Source organism: Narcine bancroftii, chromosome 3 (genome assembly GCF_036971445.1).
Source record: "Narcine bancroftii isolate sNarBan1 chromosome 3, sNarBan1.hap1, whole genome shotgun sequence".
In the NCBI taxonomy this organism is placed as follows: domain Eukaryota; kingdom Metazoa; phylum Chordata; class Chondrichthyes; order Torpediniformes; family Narcinidae; genus Narcine; species Narcine bancroftii.
This window is the reverse complement of record NC_091471.1, coordinates 359,110,312-359,125,042: the sequence shown is the minus strand read 5'-3', so window position 1 is coordinate 359,125,042 and position 14,731 is coordinate 359,110,312. Positions and strand designations below refer to the sequence as shown.

Below are 14,731 nucleotides of genomic sequence, written 5' to 3'. Positions count from 1 at the left end.
CTAATAAACTTATACCCCTTTAAATATAAAACTGGATTTGAGATGTACATGGTGAAGGGAAGACTGTTGAACAACTTGCATAACAGTCTAAACACCTCCACTGCAGTCTCCTGAACTTTGTCCTGCAAAACCATCAAGGAACTCTATATTCACGATGTTTCTGTACATGGTGATAGAAACAATTCTCCTCACACTTCACATGTGGAATTTCTGGAACTATACTGAAAATTCACTGGCTCCAGATTGATTATTCCATTTCCCATGCTCTTACAAGCATGTCCTGAAAAGTATGTCAGCCAGGTCAGATATGTGGCACAGTGTAAGTCAGTTGAACAAATTGAAGTCCTAATCTACTCCTCAAAATCCTGAGGCTACCTTCCCTAGTTCAAGATTGACAATCAAGATTCCTTTATTGTCATGTAATTGTACAGAACATGTAATATTACACAAAATTGCTTTCTGCCTGCTGTAAGGATTGCCATAGTGCTGCCCGGCACCCCTTACAGTACAAGTGAAAGATGAGCAAAAGAGAATCCCTTCAGAGTCACTGAGAGTCCATGGATTCGCCTCCAGTGCTCCTGCAGCCTCTATGGCCACAAAAGCCCCTATTCAATTAATCGGCAACCTGAACTCCAGATCCAAACCTCCGATACAATCAGGAAGCCTATAATCCCAAGGTCTTTTGGGGACTCTTTTTGCCCTCAGCACCCTCTTAAATCCGAGTTCCAATACATGATTCCCATGAGCCAGGATCCAGCACCCCTCAGCCCATGTGGATCCCCTAATTGAAAGTCACACAGAGCCTGTCTGTCACTCAGCCGCTGAGCCCCTTGCTGGTCCGACGACGTAACCACCGTTCTGTAGGTTGCCCCCTCTGCTTCTCCTTCTCAACCAGGGAAAGGAAGTGGGATGTTCTCCCTATTTCTGGTGTCTGCCACTCCCGGGAGCCTGCAAGCCGAGCACAGGCATTGCGACCTTGCCTGATTCAACTCTTATTTTATCTATCCCTTTCATCATTTTGCTTCATTCATCTAGCTTCCAGTGAATATAGTCAAAGCTTCTCAATTTTTCTTGAAAAGATAATCCCCTCATCTCCAAATCACTCTGTTGACCCTTGTCAGCATTGATTCTAAAACCTGTATGCCTTTCTCAAGTACTCTTCAGGTACAGCTTCACCACTAACCTTTGTAGTGTAGGTGAATCTCCCTGCACTTATATTCAATCCTTCTAGGATTGAAGGCCAACATACAATTTTGCCTTCTTGATTACCTGCTGCACCTACAAACCAACCTTCAGTGATTACCGTGAATATTTGTGTATAATGTGTACCATGTATAATGCAACCCCAACATTTTTGAGGGAAAAAAGGAGGAAAAATTTTACCCCCGTGTATAATATGACCCATCCTCACCTCACCCTCCTGATTCGTGCTGGCGTCTCTCCGCTTGCCCGCTCGCCCGGCCTCCTGAGTCGTGCTCGCGTCTCTCCGCTTGCCCGCCCGCCCAGCCACTTGAGTCGCACTGCCATCTCTCTGCTCGCCCGCTCGCCTGCCCGCCTGGCCTCCTGAGTCACGCTACCAACTACCGCTCGCCCGCCTGCCTGGCCAGCTGCCTGAATCATGCTGCCGACTACCGCTTGCCCGCCCGCCTGCAGAATTTTTTTAAAATTTTACTTTCATTTATAATGTGACCCCGCTATTTTTGAGGAGAAAAAGGGGGGGAAATTTTTGCATCTCCTTCTGCACAACAGCATGCTGCAATCTTTCGCCGTTTAAATAATAAATAATTACAATCTTTTCTTGCGAAGTGGATGACTTTGCATTTATCAACATTTTACTCCATCTGCCAGACTCTTGCCCTCTCAATTAACCTATCTATATCTCTCTGTAAACTCACTACTTCCTCTGCAAAATTTGCCTTTCCACTCAATTTAGCTTAATCAGCAAACTTAGTTACCCTACACTCAGTCTTTTCTTCCAGATCATTAAGATATATTGTGATCAGCTGTGGGCCCAGCACCAACTCGTGTGTCTCTCTGCTCACCAACCAGAGAAACACCCTTTTATCCCAACTTTCTGCCTTCTTTCTGTTATCTAATCTTTTTTTCCATGATGATACATTGCCCCCAACTCCCTGCATCCTTATCTTATGGATAAGTCTCATGCATCTCCTTATCGAATCTTTCAGGACATCCAAGAATATAACATCCACTTGTTCCCCTTCCATCTACTGGATTCATATATCCTCAAAGATCCAGTAAAAGTATCAAACATAACCTGCTCTTCCTGAATCCATGCTGTGTCCCCTAGATAGAACAATTTTCAGAAGTCTCATTATTTCTTCCCTCATGATAGCTTCAAGCATTTTGTTGACCAGACATTAGGCTAACTGGCCTATAGTTACCTGTCATTTAACTAGTTTCTTTTTTAAACAGTGGCGTGACATTTGCCATCTTCCAATCTGCCAGTACCTGCCCAGAATCCAAATAATTTTGGTAAATTCCCACAAATGCATCTGCTATAACTTACACCATTTCTTTCAGTACCATGGGATCCATTCTGTCAGAGCCAGGGGACTTATCTACTTTTAGACCCATTAGTTTGTTTAGCAGTACCTGCTTAGTGAGAGCAAATGAATTGTAATTCTCATTTCCCATCACATCCTTAACATCTCTCCGACGTCCAGCTTGCTGTGATATGGTGTGGATGCAACTATCAGGAGCTCCTGTCTACTCTCTTAACTTTTTATTTTTCAACCAAAGTGTTATATATTTTGCATCTTTCCCTTCCTTTACTCTTGTTTGCCTCAAAATGACTACAAGAAGTGGAAAATCCAGGAAAAAGAAGAGGAAGAAGAAACGCCTGCTAGCCTCACCATAGAGGTTATTTCTGTCCTTCTGGGTCGACGGGCACTGGCTGCTGACCTCAAAGCTTCTTTTAGCCTGTTAGAAGTTAAAGTCAATCAAATCCGGTCATTAGTGGAGGAGCACGGCCAGCGTTTGTCATCTCTGGACCTCCACAGAAGACCTAACCCAGCATGTTACTGAATTAGAAGACGTCTGCTCCAGCCTCAGTGGAATTAACTTGAAGTTAACAGTTAAAGGTTTTGACCTGGAGAGCCCAAGCAGATGGAAAAACCTGCATGTCTTGGGCTTGAAGGAGGGCAACCTTCAAAACCTTTCTTTGATTTGTTAAGTGATGTTTTCACGATCCCCACTGGAGATCGATAGAGATTTTTAGTACCGAAACCAGCTCCAGGACAGAGACCGCACTCGGTTTTTATTCATTTACATCGTTATCAGATAAAGGACACCCTGATCTGAGAGGCCCAATGGAGAGATAAACTGGAATATAATGGTCAGCAGATCTGAGTGGTGGAAGATTATACTCCAGAAGTTATGCATCATCGAGCTGAATAGAGGGAAGTAATGTCGGAATTATACCAGCCTGGATTTAAACCCTCTCTACTCTATCCTGCATCAACTCCATATCACATTATCCAGAGGACACAAAAAATGGCTGTATTCAGTCATTGATGGTCTCCCATCCACACTGTAAATGTCTACTTGGTGACTGAGGCCATTTAACTATTATTATTTTGAAGCTTTATAGCTTTTGTCATACAGTATTTAGTAGCGAGGACCATCTGGTTCTCTCTGTTTAGGTAAGACTTTATGGGGTATATATCCACTTGGGCTGCTGCTTTGTGAGCATTTTCTTTTGATTAAAGTTTTAGGATTTATTCAGTCCTTGTTGGAAGAACATTGGAAAAGTTTATACTTAGTTTTTTTTTAGTTGCAGTTTATACTTCTATTTCATAATATATTTTTAGAATTATGTAAGAAATTTGTAGTTGTTTTTTTTATAAAGTTGTATTCTTATCAAAGTTGCATGTTGTTTTTGAAGTTTAGAGTTTAGTTTTAATAACAATATTGCAGCCAATAAGTTATTAAATGGGACAAGAAGGATTTTTTTTGAGAAATGTTTATTTTGATGAACTTTCTGCTTTGGTCTTTGGCAGCTGTCTGGTTTTGGGGTGAGAGGAAGGGTGGTGGGAGGATGGGAGTGGGTACTTTCAATGTTGATATTGTGTTAGGAGACAACACGAACTTCGATCTTGTTTGTTTTTTTTAATTTTAATATCTGTTGTATATTCTGTTTTTTGTTTCAAGGCCAGCACCTGGAGTTTTGACAATATGTGTGTTTTTCAACTTACTTCTCTAACCATGGATAATAGGTAGCTTTTAAAATTTTGTTAGTTGGAATATCAAAGGTTTGAACAATCCTTCTAAAAGGAAAGTCCTTTCTCATCTTAAACAAGTTAAAGTACCAATTATATTTTTACAAGAAACACATATTCATAGCTCTAATAGTTCATGCCTCATGACCTGATGGAGGGGGCAGCATTTTCACTCCATTTTTCAAGAAAAAGCCAGACAGACCTTGATTCTTATGAACCAAAATATTTCTTTAGTTTATCCCAAAGTAATATCAGATACCAACAGTTACTATATTATTGTTTCAGGGTAATTTGTGGTTCTTGCTAAGGTTTATGCCCCTAATGTGGATGATATGGGTTTTTCTGAACATTTATTTTCTTCCCTACTTGATCTAGACTCATACGCTCTTGTATGAGTCAAGATTTCAATTGGATATTTCAATTGTTGGTTTGATCCTGTGTGGGATTGATATTTTTCCAACCCTGAGAGGTAAGTCCACTTCATTTATTCAATCCTTCTTATCATATTATGGTATTTCTGACATATGGTGTTTTATTTATCCAAATAAAAGAGAATATTCTTTCTTTTCACATGTTCATCATACTTTTTCTAGGATTAATTATTTTCTTATTGATAATCAATTAATTCATTGACTCACTCTTGTGATTACAAGAATATACTGATATCTGATCATGCCCCAATTGCACTATCTATGACCCTTCCTGACCTTACTCAAATAAATAGATACAGTCATTTCAATTCAACTTTACTGTCTGATATTGATACTGTGAAATTTATGGAGAAGCAGATAACCTTGTTCTTTAGTGCAATTTTTTTTCAGAAACCTCCAGCCTGATTGTTTGGGATACACTGAAAGCCTACCTTATGGGGCACATTATCTCTTATGCCATGAATATGAAAAGAAGGGCAAATAAAGAGCACTTGGAATTAGTTAATCAAATTAAAGAAATTGATCATCAATAGGCTCGTTAGAAATCCAGAACTATATAAGAAGCGAGTAGAACTTCAAACTAAATTTGATCTCCTTTCAACGCATAGAATTGTACGCCAACTTTTAAAGAATGTCTGTTCTATAGACATGGTAATAAATCTGGTAATTTGTAAGATAATCAGTTGAGAGGATTTGAAGCAAGATGGCAAATTACAAAAATTAAGATGGAGGATGGTAATGTTACTTTGGATCACTTCAAGATTAATGACACATTCAGGAATTGTTATTCCCAACTTTATACACTTCTAAATTTCAAATTGATAATAGTTGGATGGAGAATTTTTTTAATCGTTTAAATATCCCTTACTTTCTCCAGATAATAAAATGCAATTAGATGAATTGATATCATAAATAGAGATTAACTGCGGCTATATCTTCTTTGGAATCTGGTAAATCACTGGGTCTTGAAGGGTTTCCTGTGGATTTATTTTCATCATTTTAAGTTCTGTGTTCTCTAATTCATTTAAAGAAGGTAAGCTTCCAGCATCATTCAATGAAGCTGATATTACTCTTATTGCAATGAAAGGTAAAAAAATCCTATAAAGTTCTCCTCCTACAGGCCAATTTCTTTATTAAACGTTGATGTTAAAATTTTGTCTAGTTTTACCCCATAGATTAGAGAATATTTTACCAAAAATTATATCCAAACACCAAACTGGCTTCATTAAAAATCATTACTCTTATTTCAATACATGTTGCTTATTTGACATTTTATATTTACCCTCAGGTATTGTTTCAGAATGTGTCCTATTTTTTAGAAGTAGAAAGGGAAGGTATTTATTCACAATATTAGAGAAATGTAATTTTTGTCCAAGTTTTATTACATGGATACGATTACCGTACTTGTGCCCTACTGCTTCAAATCTCACTAATTTTCAACAGTCACAGCCATTTAATCTCCTTCAAGGGTGTCTCTCAGTCCATTACTTAGTGATTTGGCCATCGAGCCATTAGCAATTGCATTTCAAAGCTCTGAGGACATCTTAGGGATTTGGAGGAATGGAGTGCAACATAAAGTTTCCCTTTATGCAGATGATCTTTTGCTTTTCATATAAAGCCCTGAAGTCAGTTTTCAGGGTACAAACTAAATTTGCATATAACAAACTTTTCCCTGTGAACATACTTGTATCAGTACATACTAACTTTCTTTTTAAGGTTTTGAAAGATCAATTCACTTATTTAGATATTACAGTTACAAGATAACATGTCTTTTTTTTTAATCCTTACCCTGTTAAAATGTTTTCTTTGGCTTGGCTTCGCGGACGAAGATTTATGGAGGGTGTAAAAAGTCCACGTCAGCTGCAGGCTCGTTTGTGGCTGACAAGTCCGATGCGGGACAGGCAGACACGGTTGCAGCGGTTGCAGGGGAAAATTGGTTGGTTGGGGTTGGGTGTTGGGTTTTTCCTCCTTTGCCTTTTGTCAGTGAGGTGGGCTCTGCGGTCTTCTTCAAAGGAGGTTGCTGCCCGCCAAACTGTGAGGCACCAAGATGCACGGTTTGAGGCGTTATCAGCCCACTGGCGGTGGTCAATGTGGCAGGCACCAAGAGATTTCTTTAGGCAGTCCTTGTACCTTTTCTTTGGTGCACCTCTGTCACGGTGGCCAGTGGAGAGCTCACCATATAACACGATCTTGGGAAGGCGATGGTCCTCCATTCTGGAGACGTGACCTACCCAGCGCAGCTGGATCTTCAGCAGCGTGGACTCGATGCTGTCGACCTCTGCCATCTCGAGTATTTCGACGTTAGGGATGAAAGCGCTCCAATGGATGTTGAGGATGGAGCGGAGACAACGCTGGTGGAAGCGTTCTAGGAGCCGTAGGTGGTGCCGGTAGAGGACCCATGATTCGGAGCCGAACAGGAGCGTGGGTATGACAACGGCTCTGTATACGCTTATCTTTGTGAGGTTTTTCAGTTGGTTGTTTTTCCAGACTCTTTTGTGTAGTCTTCCAAAGGCGCTATTTGCCTTGGCGAGTCTGTTGTCTATCTCATTAAATGTGAAACAGTATTTAATGCAGTGGTCACCTTTGTTCACATCTTTTGTGGGCTGAATTAACTCTATCAAAATGAATATTTTGCCTAAATTATATCTTTTTCAGACTATACCAACTTTGATTCATAAATCTGTTTTTGACTCATTAGGTTCTATTATATCATCCAATAAATGTCCTCAATTGAGTAAAGTTCACCTTCAGAAATCTAAAATAAATGGAGGTATTTCTGATTTTATTACTGGGTGGCCAATATATGCAATCTTATGTTTTGGATATACTTTCATAAGACTTGACTGTTCATTGTGGGTAGCAATGGAATTGCGTACAGCTAAAAATCTCTCTGTTCCAGCTTTTCTTGGATCCTTACTTTCTTTTTCTTTTGATAAATCTATTGATAATCCAGTTTTTAGGCACACTGTAAGGATATGGGCCTAGTTCAGAAAATATTTTGGATTCTATGGTTTCTCTCTTTCAAGTCTTATTCTATCCAACCATTTCATCTAGCCTACTTTACACGATGGCACAGTCTGGGTATGAAAGGTTTTAAAGATCTTTTGTTGATAACGGTTTTGCATCATTTGAACAACTTTCTGAAAAGTTCAACCTACCACATACCCATTTTTCAGTTAATTACAAATTAGACATTTTATCCACTCTCAGATACCTAACTTCCCTGGTTTACCTGATATGAACATTATTGATGTGTTTTTTTATTAAATTTACAACCCACTCTTAAACCAACAAAAGCTGGAATGGAGAGATGTTTAGCTGTATGCAACTCCATTGCTACCCACAATGGACAGTCAAGTTTTATGAAAGTATATCCAAAACGTAAGATTGCATATACTCTTAAAAGTGTAATATCTGTTATTTATGATAAGATGGCAGGTTTAAGATTTGCCCCTCTTGATAAAATTAAATCTGAATGGGAACAGGATTTAAGCCTTTCACTGTCAGATTAGGCTTGGGATTTAATTTTAAATTGGTTAACTTCACATCCCTCTGTGCTCGTCATTGTTTTATGCATTTTAAAGTTGTGTGAAGGGCTCCTATGTCCAAGCTAAATTATCTCATATTTATCCAGATGTAAATTCTTGTTGTGATAAATATAAGAGAGGTGACGCCTCTCTTATTCATATGTGTTGGATGTTCCTTAGCTTTGGAAAATACTGGAGAAACATTTACCTAACCTTATTCTTAATCCTTAATTAAAATCTTGAACCTAAAATCCACCAGTTGCCCTCTTTGGTACCACTGAAGAGGTTGACGTTTGTTTGACTCTCGGGTTCTATCTTTTGACTCTCCTTCGGCCAGACATGTGATATTACTAAGATGGAGGAATGCTACACAACCCAGCCATACTCAAAGACTGAGGGATAGTATGTCCTCTTTAAATCTAGAAGAAATTTGCTGCTCTGTTAATAACTTAGACGTAAGGCTGCAAAACTTATGAGGACCTTTCCTGAACTACTTTCAGAACCTCTGGTTTTATTATAAAACCTGTCTCCCAACACTTTATTGCATTACTCCAGGCACAAGGCATACTTTAATTATAATACTTCGGCTTGGTAACGAACTCAAGAGATGGGGGTGAAAATGAAAATGTAATATTCAGGATAAAATTGTAAGATGTCCTGTTACCTTTTGGACAACTTTTTTGATTGCTTTATATCTGACATCTCTGTTGTATATTTGGCAAATTTTCTGTATATATCTGTGTATTTATGCAAAACTTGATAAAAATATTTAGATAGACAAAAACCTCTCTCTTTGGCATGCTTGACACTGTGAGCACTGAAACAACATCATTGTTCCAAGCCTCAGCAATTTCTGCAATATCCATTATTAATTCCTTCTTTTCCTCTTCCAAGGAGCCTACGTCCACTTTGGCCACCTGATTCCGCTTTATATAATTGTAAAATGTTTTACAATCTGATTTTATATTTTGTGCAAGTTTACTTTCATAATATATCTTTCCTTTCTTTATTGTTTGCTTAGTGGTTCTAAGTTGCTCTTTAAAGATTTTTGAATATTCCAATTTCCTTCTACTCTTGAGATTTTGCACACATGAACTTTTAATTTAATGCCTTCCTTTATTTCCTTCATTTTCCAAGACTGGCTCTCCTTACACTTTCAATGCATGTTTTTAACTGGAATATTAGGCATTTGTTTTTCTCCTGTGGGTGCGCTAGCCCATCAACCAAAGAGGATACAGATCACTCAGCTTATCTATGTCATGAGATACTTGCCTGTAAAGTGTTTATATTAGAATTGCATTGACTAATCAGTACACAAACAAAGTGCCGTTTGATGCAAATGGTCCATAATGGAAATAATGAGGAATTTATCAGTTAATTCATACACTGAATTTGTCCGTTTTTTGAAAGCCTCCTTAAAATGCAGTTCATCAATAAAGATTTGATTATTCTTCCTTTAAAGAGTTTAAAACTTGTAAATAAAATATAAACAAAAGGTTTAAAACAAAGCTGGGTCAGAAATTCACAACATGCAAGTAGAGTTAGATGAAGAGAAGGGACACGGCTTTGTTGGTGCAGACTTAGCACTTATGAACTAGTTAAGTTTAATGTCTTGTTTCTGCACTTTAATCCAACACTTTTCCTTGTGACTTATCTTCTCAGGCTTTAGCGGACATATTATGTAGCCAAATTGAGCAGTCCATTCACACATAGCATCTCTTAAAATTGCAAAGATCAATTTATTGACTCTTGTATAGTTGATGAAACATTTGCTCAGGGTCTTTAACAAGAAGTGCCCATCTGATCTTTAATGTCCACTTTAATGTCCACATTTGGAGTGGAGAGGGATTTCAACATTGAATCCAATAATTCAGTTTTGAACAAGGCTCTTTTCAAGAGTAGGAGGAGTGTAAACTGATAGCATATGTCAAAGACATCAAGGTTATATTAGCCATGATGTTGTTTGGCACTGCAGGATCATATGGCCTGTTCATGCTCCTATTGTCTGATTTTAACATGACATCAACACACATAAGTTTTATGAGCAAATTGGACCTCCTGGCCCAACCCTTTGGTAAAGCTTTGAATATCCATTTTCAGGGTGTGAGGGCAAGTGACTAAAAAGCTGAGTATTACACCTTGCACCAATGAGTAATTCAGTAAAGAGGTGAAAGCATACAGAAGTTCTCCAACGTAATGATGTTCTCAAGCAGATAGCTTCACTCTAGTTTCTAGTTATGCCAACTGATAGCTTGGATTGCAGTATCTAGAATATAGAGAAAGACTGAGAAGACTGGGTCTTTATTCATTGGAGCGTAGAAGGTTGAGGAGGGATTTGATAGAGGTATATAAAATTATGAGGGGAATAGATAGAGTAGATGTGAATAGGCTCTTCCCCTTAGGGTAGGAGAGATTGGAATGAGGGGTCATAAGTTAAGGGTTAGGGAGCAAAACTTTAGAAGTAACATAAAAGGAAGCTTCTTCATTCAGACAGTGGTGGCTGAGTGAAATGACCTTCCAGAAGAGGAGGTTGCTGCAGGGTCCTCCTGTATACTGACTCATTGGAGCTTTTATACAGCCTCCTGCAGCGGTATTGTCAGCAAACTTGTAATGGTGTAATTGCCGTACTGAGCCATGCAGTAATAGATGTAAAGTGAGTAGAGCAGGGGGATAAGTACATAGCCATGTGGTTCTCCAATGCTGATGGCAATTGTGGCGTGGACGTTCTTGCCATTTAAGAGGAGGTTGGATTAGTACATGGATGTGAGGGGGTTGCAGGGTTATGGGCAGGGAGCAGGTAGTTGAGTTTCACTTAAATTGGTATGGACTAGAAGGGCCGGGATGGCCTTTATCTGTACTGTAGTTGTTATATGGTTAAGGTGCAGCCAAGGTAGGTAAACTGGTTGACTGTTTTGAGTTCTGTGTGCCTGATGGAGATGTGAGGGGGCTGTTGGTCATGGTGGGGAGCTGGCTGATGGAGACCTCAGTTTTCTTCAGGCTGACTTCCAGGCCAAACATTTTGGCAGTTTCCGCAAAACAGGACGTCATGCGCTTGAGTGCTGGCTCTGAATGGGCAACTAAAGCGGCATCGACTACAAAGAGTAGTTCACGGACAAGTTGCTCTTATGCCTTGGTGTGAGCTTGCAGGCACCTCAGATTGAAGAGACTGCCAACCGTTCGGTACCGGATGTAAACATCCGATCTGATGCAAAGATCGACAAAGAGATAGACAACAGACTCACCAAGGCAAATAGAGCCTTTAGAAGACTACACAAAAGAATCTGGAAAAATAACCAGCTGAAGAAACACACAAAGATCGGCGTGTACAGAGCCGTTGTCATACCCACACACCTGTTCAGCTCTGAATCGTGGGTCCTCTACCGGCATCACCTACGGCTCCTAGAACGCTTCCATCAGCGCTGTCTCTGCTCCATCCTCAACATTCATTGGAATGACTTCATCACCAACATCGAAGTACTCGAGCTGGCAGAGTCCGCAAGCATCGAATCCACGCTGCTGAAGACCCAACTGCGCTGGGCGGGTCACATCTCCAGAATGGAGGACCATCGCCTTCCCAAGATCGTTTAATATGGCGAGCTCTCCACTGGCCACCGAGACAGAGGTGCACCAAAGAAGAGGTACAAGGACTGCTTAAAGAAATCTCTTGTTGTCTGCCACATTGACCACCGCCAGTGGGCTGATATCGCCTCCAACCGTGCATCTTGGTGCCTCATAGTTCGGCGGGCAGCAACCTCCTTTGAAGAAGACCGCAGAGTCCACCTCACTGACAAAGGACAAAGGAGGAAAAACCCAACACCCAACCCCAACCCACCAATTTTCCCTTGCAACCGCTGCAACCATGCCTGCCTGTCCCACATCGGACTTATCAGTCACCAACGAGCCTGCAGCAGACGTGGACATACCCCTCCATAAATCTTCATCCGCGAAGCCAAGCCAAAGATATGGTTATATGGTTGTAGTTGTTAACATATCCAATGTGGATCTACATCTTTCTTCGCTGCTCTTGCTATGTATTGTGATAAAGTCGAGTGGAGCAACTATATTCAACTAGAACCATGGGACATGGCCTCAAGATTCAGGAGATTAGGTTTAGGATTGAGGTGAGGAGGAACTGCTTTTCAGAGTTCAAAGGTTACTGTCAGAGTGCACACAACATCACATACAACCTTGAGATTCTTTTTTCCGGTGGCCAAGCAGATTTTCTAATTATAGGTACAGTATCAGTAATTGCAGATTTTCTTTTTCATTTTAAATTTATTATATTTAAGAGCTTTCAAAAGATTTATTTATTAATTTAATTTTAGACATACAGCACGGTAACAGGCCCTTTTGGCCTAAGAGCTCATGCCGCCCAGATAGATCCAATTGACTTACAATCCCCAGTACGTGTTTTTTGAACAATGAGAGGAATCCAGAGCACCTGGAGGAAATCCACACAGACATGGGGAGAATGTGCAAACACCTTACAGACCGCAAAACCCAGTCCCAGTTGCTGGCAGCGTAACCCCATTGTGCTAACTCCTATGGTGTCTTTAAAAGTTTCAAAGTATAAAGTACTAAATAATGAGCAAAGTGCAAGTCCTTCAATGAGTATGTTGTTCAGAAGTCTGATAGTTGAGGAGTATTCCTGAACCTGGTGGCATGAGTGCTGTAAGCACTTGTATCTCTTTCCTGATGGCAGCAGCGAGAACAGAGCTTGTCCTGGGTGGTGTGGATCCTTGATGATCACTGCTGCTCTCTGATGGCAATGTTACATGTACATGTTCTTGTTGGTGGGAAGGGTTTTTCCTATGATGTACTGGCCTGTATCCACTAGATTTAGCAGGATCTTTCACTCTAAGGTATTGGTGCCCCCATACCAGGCCATGATGCAGCTGGTCAGCATAATTTCCATTACACATCTGTAGAAGTTTGCCTAGGTTTCGGACAACATTCCGAACCTCTGCAAACTCCTGAAGAAGTAAAGGTGTGCTTTCTGATGTGCTTTCTTCACAATGGCATTAATATGATGGGTACAGGACAGGTCCTCTGAGATAGCGACCCTCATGAATGTACAGTTGCTGACCCTCTCCATCTCTGATTCCACCAATGATCACTGGATTGTGTACTTCTGGATTTTCCTTTCCCAAAGTCAAGAATCATCTCCTTGTTTTTAGTGGTGTTGAGTGCAAAGTTGTTGTGAGTACACCATTTAGTCAAGTTTCCAGTTTCCTCCTGTATTCTGACTCATCGGAACTTTGCCTCCTGCAACGGTATCATAAGGAAATTTGTAATTGGTGTTATTGCCGTACTCAGCCATACAGTTGTAGGTGCCAAGTGAGTAGAGTGGGGGGGGATAAGTACGTAGCCATATGGTGCTCCAGTGCTGATGGCGATTGTGGCGGAGACGTTCTTGCCAATCTGCTCTACAATGTGTTCTGCGGGTGAGGAAATGCAGGGTTCACTGACACAGGTCATAGAGTTTGCTGATTAGTTTTGAGTGGAAGATGGTGTTGAACACCAAGGTCAAGAATGAGCATCCTGATGTATGCATCTTTGCTGTCCAGATGTTCCAGGGTTTTGTGAAGAACCAGTGAGATGGCATCTTCTGTACTAGCCTTTCAAATAGAACTAAGCATTCTAACATTTTGATTTAAATGAGTCTTAATACCTGAAATTTTCAATTAAAGTTATACTTTCCCCCTCTATTTTGAACAATTGATTTTACCTCCCCACCCCAGATCAGAGACCATGGCAGTGGGGGTAGGGATTAATGGACAAGTTTATTTACTGGGTCCCAAAACAAACCTTCTGCGGCCTCATTCAGCATTCCCGTGTTCTTTAGTGTTGCCACCAGGAGGTGCAAAAGAGACCTTTGTTTTCGTTGATTGACATACGATATTCCTCACTGAATAACAGGTCCTCCCGTTGCAGTCTATAGCCCAGTCTTGCAGCAGTTCTGCAATTTCTAAATTTAAAGAGCAAGTTCCGATTCATGTTTAGAAATAAACATGCCTATTGGAAGTAAATCACAAAAATCTGTTGAAGTAAAAACACAAAATGCTGGAGAAGGGACTGCTTATTGGAACTTCAATTGTGGTAAAAAACCGAATTTGAATTCCCAGAGAGGTCAGAATCTATTAGCTTCCAAAATATTTTTCACAAGAAAATAACTGGTACAATTTAAAAATATCAAATAATAATTATTGATCTTACAGTATTCTCCATATCTCCATTAGTTAATGCATCTAATGGGTGATGACTTATTTCCCGCTAACTATTCCCATTAATGATACAAGGGTTATTCATTGAAAATCTCCTCTATTTTTTGGTCAGTGTAATTAGGGTGTGAGTATTGAACTGTTTCTGTCCTATTCTCAGTTGGCTATAGCCAATCCACACATCAAAAAAAAAATGAGTAATGGCTGAAGTACTGCAGGAATTTGCTACTCAGCATCATTTATTCTCTTCCTCATTTTAACTGACTGCCAGTCAGATTTTTCAGAAATGGTAATTTGTCTTTTCCCTTGTACAA

General features: G+C 40.0%; 2 long non-coding RNA genes across 3 annotated transcripts in view; one reads left to right on the top strand and one right to left on the bottom strand.

Moving 5' to 3' along the window:
* The window catches only part of LOC138756634 (uncharacterized), a 153,370-nt gene that overhangs the window by 83,996 nt on the left and 54,643 nt on the right, over positions 1–14,731 (bottom strand). The gene's annotated exons all lie outside the window — the stretch shown is intronic.
* LOC138756633 (uncharacterized) overlaps positions 1–14,731 on the top strand; it is a 37,348-nt gene that overhangs the window by 22,037 nt on the left and 580 nt on the right. The gene's annotated exons all lie outside the window — the stretch shown is intronic.